At 41.5% G+C, this 6104-nt stretch overlaps 1 pseudogene; it reads left to right on the forward strand.

Moving 5' to 3' along the window:
- The first annotated feature begins 469 nt into the window (after nucleotides 1-469).
- LOC114906578 overlaps nucleotides 470-6104 on the forward strand; it is an 8472-nt pseudogene continuing 2837 nt past the window's right edge.

The raw sequence follows: 6104 nt of genomic DNA on the forward strand, positions 1-6104 counted from the left end.
ATATAATTGAGAAAGTAATCAGTTAAAATAGACAATACTCTTAATGACTCAATTCAGAAAAGCAACTAAAAATATAGTGCCTAGGAATATACTTGAAAAATCGTAAAAGTCAAAGAACATTTTGAAATGCTAATGAGGGGATATAGAGGAATACTCAGGCAAACACAAATGCATACCCAGGTCTGAAATAGGATGGCACAACATCTTAAAGATGTTAGTTTTCCCTGTGTGAGGAGATAGAGGAGGTATGGACTTAGGTGCTGCCCCATACCAACAAGGTGACAGCAAATTTGTCTCCACCTTCTTGAGTTGCAGCAGTGCTTGATGATCCCATGACCTTCAAGTGCAAAATATCTCTTGTGGGCCCGGCTAATACAGAATTATTCACAAGTAAAAAAAAATTCAAAGTATGTGAGACACTAGTTCTGTGACATTGGACAGCAAGCCACCAGGGTAATATTCCCCACACATGAAAAAACACTTAAAGTCAACTGTAGTATTGCCTCAGCTTACAGTCAGGAGCAAACATCCACCTTGCCTGTTTGTTTATGAGTGTGTGTTGGTTGGTTTGTTTACACTTGCTAATCCCAAATGGAAAGCAGATGTGAAAAGTCCTCCAAGATTCCCAAAGTTTTCTCTTGGTTTTTGCCCTGTAGGTCCTACCTTTCTGTTGAAGTAACACCTCCCTTCCCGTTATGTCTCTTTCCCCAAACCTAGGCCCCCTCTATCCAGAGCAGGCACCTCTTATTGCCACTGAGTCCCTCTGGGGGTGTTAGGGTGGGAGGTTGAACCAGCCCCAAGTTCTCCCTGGTCTGTGGATGGTGATAGCTCAGAGAACCTCCAACAGCTGAGGGAAGACACCGCACACTTGGCTGGGCAGCCAGTGGACCCAGGCATCCAAGCCACATCTGAATTGTGACAAAGATTCATTACTGGATTTCCATCACATGCTTGGGAAGGCCATCTGTTGCCACCTGTGGCTATGCTAGGCTGAAATGGAGTCTAGTTGGTAATAATACCCCAAATGTCACTGAACTTCTGCTCATCTGACTCCTCAGTCCCTTACAAGCTGCTCACCACCCAGAACAGCATTTCTGAGAATCTCTGAAGAGAGGAATACACACTGAAACAGAGCAGGACGCTATGGTCCTTCCCTCCCCACTTCCCCCCATGTCTTCCACCTGCCTTTTATCTGTAGAAAAGCTTCAGTCAAAGAATAAGTTTAATCAGAGAAGTGAGAAAATTCAGAAGCAAAGGAAAACAGTCAAACAGGACAAAATAATAATAACTTAGTCATTAAGCGAAGTTAGTTCCTCCTTAAGGGCTATAGATAATATTCTGAGCCGTATCCTGTGAGCTGTCTTATAGATACTGAAATGCACACCAGGTGGAAGAAGTTAACTACATGATGACCAGGCTGTAGCCATGACATAAGCTGTCACAATTTTGAGAACTGTCCTCAAAGAAATGGGAACAAACCGACCCTGGAACTGAAGACTAACTGTACTTGAAACAATCAAGATGTCACTGATCAGACCACCGTATGACCAATTTCCAGATGACTGCCAGAGCTGACTGTGCTGTTTCTGCATGTAGCCCCCTCCCTCCACCTATACACCCCTGAAACTCTTGCCCACTGACTGTCAGTGGCGGGGAGTCGAGTCGACCTTTGGACAGGAGTTCTCCCCTGCCACCCACCTTGGTTGCCAGCCTCCGAAGTAAAGCAAACATTCCTTTCCACCAGCCTTGCCTCTTATTGGCTTCAGAGCAGCGAGCAGTCGGACCCCACTTTCGATAACAACACTATGGGGACAGTATACTGGTTGGGATAAGGGTGAGCATAGCTGGGTGGGACTAGCTCACACCCTAATGGGCGACTCATTCCTTAACACAGAGCTTAATAATATGGATATTAAAAAGTTCCAGGTGCTATGGAAGACCAGGGGAGCTTCTTTGACCTCTGCATGCTGAGGAACCCCTCAGGCAGGATGTGACACGTTGCAGCTTGGGGCCCTTTAGACTGGATGACATGAACTGAGTTGCTGACACCTGCAGCCCAAGGTTTTCATAAAATCCCAGGGAAAGACCCGTTCCCACCCACCCAGTGGGCACATCTTCAGTCAGAACAGACCACAGAGGTCTTGCTCTCTTTTTCTCTAGAAGATTTTAAGGTCTGCAATGCAAACATTTCTTAGGCAGCTGAAAAGTCATCTCACAATTCTCTGGGACTGGGGTTCCTGAAACCAATTTTCAACAAAATATGCTAATTGGTACGATGTTTAATACATGATCAGACTGAGAGAGGAAATGTAATTCCAGTTTATTGAAAATTTCACACAAACAGTGGGTAGAGTATTGCAGACAATGCCAAAAAGATTCTGACTCCTCAGAGCCAGGTCTCACCTCTACACCCACTAAACTGCTTTCTACAACCACCCATGACTTTCTGCATTAGGGTTTTTTTCCTCACCCTTGGCACATGTTGGACATGACCCAAAGCCAGCCGGAAGTGCGAGAGATTTATTACCCCTGGAAGTAGCTTTATTAAATAATAGTTGGGGTTTTGGTGGCTACATACGCCAGCTTCCTTGTCCCATACTTGAGATGGATTTGAGGTGCATTCTACACAGTCTCCCATAGTCCCCCCTCTCTGAATAAGCTCCAGTTACCCACAGCTCTCACCTCCTAGATCATCCCCCTTAACTGGCTGCCTTCCTTCTAAGGCTCATTTCCCCACACCCATACCACTGCTCCCTGGGATTCCCTCTCAAGTAAGCTATTTATATTCACAGGTCTGTCTCAGCGTCTGCTTCCTGGAAACACAAAGACACCTCATGTATTAAAAATGCATTTAACTCACCCTGACACTCCCATGTTTAGCTGGAAGTAGAATTCTAGGCTCCAAGTTATTTTCCACCAATATTTGAAAGATATACTCTATACCATTATTTTACTCTTGGGCGTTCCTGCTTGCCTCATTATCTCCCTTTTTCTTTTTCTCTATTGATGAAGTATAGCAGGAATATGAAAATGTATGGGAAACAGTATAAGGAATGTCTGTATATTCACCTCCCAGCTAAGGAAATAAAACTTCAAACACAGTGACTACATTTGTCCCTCATGTAAACACTATCCTGAATTTGGGCTTTGCCATTCTCATGTCTGTGGAAGTCTTACGAAGAACAAGCAGGAGTCAAAACCCAATAATTTTGAAGCTCCCCGGTTGGTGGGCACGCGGAGATGCAGGGAGAGTGGTGCGCCTGGCGAGAGCGTGGAAGCTCTGTGTCCTTTCCTCATACCTGGCACTATGCATCTCTTCCATCTGGCTGTTCCTGCGCTATATCCTTTTACAATAAACCGGTCATCTAGCACTGGAAAACCTCCTATGTTTGGTGGTTATGAAGCAGAGAGACACTGGAAAGAAATTACTTATAATTTACCAAACAAGGGAATTTTAACAGCAGTGATAAAAAGGTACAGTATTGGGGATTTGATTATTCACCCCTTAAGCTTATTGTTGTCTTTTAGATGCATATATGGCAGAGTTTATAAATCCAGACTAGATTGCTCTCTATATATCACGTGGATAGGAGATAAACTCTTTTTTTTTTAACATCTTTATTGGGGTATAATTGCTTTACAATGGTGTGTTAGTTTCTGCTTTATAACAAAGTGAATCAGTTATACATATACATATGTTCCCATATCTCTTCCCTCTTGCGTCTCCCTCCCTCCCACCCTCCCTATCCCACCCCTCCAGGCGGTCACAAAGCACCGAGCCGATATCCCTGTGCCATGCGGCTGCTTCCCACTAGCTATCTACCTTACGTTTCTTAGTGTATATATGTCCATGCCTCTCTCTCGCCCTATCAAAACTCACCCTTCCCCCTCCCCATATCCTCAAGTCCGTTCTCCAGTAGGTCTGTGTCTTTATTCCTGTCTTACCCCTAGGTTCTTCATGACATTTTTTTCCTTAAATTCCATATATATGTGTTAGCATACGGTATTTGTCTTTCTCTTTCTGACTTACTTCACTCTGCATGACAGACTCTAGGTCTATCCACCTCATTACAAATAGCTCAATTTCATTTCTTTTTATGGCTGAGTAATATTCCATTGTATATATGTGCCACATCTTCTTTATCCATTCATCCGACGATAGGCACTTAGGTTGTTTCCATCTCCGGGCTATTGTAAATAGAGCTGCAGTGAACATTGTGATACATGACTCTTTTTGAATTTTGGTTTTCTCAGGGTATATGCCCAGTAGTGGGATTGCTGGGCCATATGGTAATTCTATTTGTAGTTTATTAAGGAACCTCCATACTGTTCTCCATAGTGGCTGAACCAATTCACATTCCCACCAGCAGTGCAAGAGTGTTCCCTATTCTCCACACACTCTCAAGCATTTATTGTTTCTAGATTTTTTGATGATGGCCATTCTGACTGGTGTGAGATGATATCTCATTGTAGTTTTGATTTGCATTTCTCTAATGATTAATTATGTTGAGAATTCTTTCATGTGTTTGTTGGCAACCTGTATATCTTCTTTGGAGAAATGTCTATTTAGATCTTCTGCCCATTTTTGGATTGGATTGTTTGCTTTTTTGTTATTGAGATGCATGAGCTGCATGTATATTTTGGAGATTAATCCTTTGTCAGTTGATTCATTTGCAAATATTTTCGCCCATTCTGAGGGTTGTCTTTTGGTCTTGTTTATGGTTTCCTTTGCTGTGCAAAAGCTTTGAAGTTTCATTAGGTCCTATTTGTTTATTTTTGTTTTTATTTCCATTTCTCTAGGAGGTGGGTCAAAAAGGATCTTGCTGTGATTTATGTCATAGAGTGTTCTGCCTATGTTTTCCTCTAAGAGTTTGATAGTTTCTGGCCTTACATTTAGGTCTTTAATCCATTTTGAGCTTATTTTTGTGTATGGTGTTAGGGAGTGATCTAATCTCATACTTTTACATGTACCTGTCCAGTTTCCCAGCACCACTTATTGAAGAGGCTGTCCTTTCTCCACTGTACATTCCTGCCACCTTTATCAAAGATAAGGTGTCCATATGTGCGTGGGTTTACCTCTGGGCTTTCTATCCTGTTCCATTGATCTATCTTTCTGTTTTTGTGCCAGTACCATAGTGTCTTGATTACTGTAGCTTTGTAGTATAGTCTGAAGTCAGGAAGCCTGATTCCTCCAGCTCCGTTTTTCATTCTCAAGATTGCTTTGGCTATTCGGGGTCTTTTGTGTTTCCATACAAATTGTGAAATTTTTAGTTCTAGTTCTGTGAAAAATGCCAGTGGTAGTTTGATAGGGATTGCATTGAATTTATAGATTGCTATGGGTAGTAGAGTCATTTTCACAATGTTGATTCTTCCAATCCAAGAACATGGTATATCTCTCCATCTATTTGTATCATTTTTAATTTCTTTCATCAGTGTCTTATAATTTACTGTATACAGGTCTTTTGTAGGTTTGTACCTCCTTAGGTAGGTTTATTCCTAGATATTTTATTCTTTTTGTTGCAATGATAAATGGGACTGTTTTCTTGATTTCACTTTCAGATTTTTCATCACTAGTATATAGGAATGCCAGAGACTTCTGTGCATTAATTTTGTATCCTGATATTTTACCAAATTCATTGATTAGCTCTAGTAGTTTTCTGGTACCATCTTTAGGATTCTCTATGTATAGTATCATGTCATCTGCAAACAGTGACAGCTTTACTTCTTCTTTTCCAATTTGGATTCCTTTTATTTCCTTTTCTTCTCTGATTGCTGTGGCTAAAACTTCCAAAACTATGTTGAATAAGAGTGGTGAGAGTGGGCAACCTTGTCTTGTTCCTGATCTTAGTGGAAATGCTTTCAGTTTTTCACCATTGACGATGATGTTGGCTGTGGGCTTGTCATATATGGCCTTTATTATGTTGAGGAAAGTTCGCTCTATGCCTACTTTCTGCAGGGTTTTTTATCATAAATGGGTGTTGAATTTTGTCAAAAGCTTTCTCTGCATCTATTGAGATGATCATATGGTTTTTCTCCTTCAATTTGTTAATATGGTTAATCACATTGATAGATTTGCATATATTGAAGAATCCTTGCATTCCTGG

Source organism: Monodon monoceros, unplaced genomic scaffold, assembly GCF_005190385.1.
Source record: "Monodon monoceros isolate NGI ecotype Baffin Bay Population unplaced genomic scaffold, NGI_Narwhal_1 Super_Scaffold_22, whole genome shotgun sequence".
Classification (NCBI taxonomy): Eukaryota; Metazoa; Chordata; class Mammalia; order Artiodactyla; family Monodontidae; genus Monodon; species Monodon monoceros.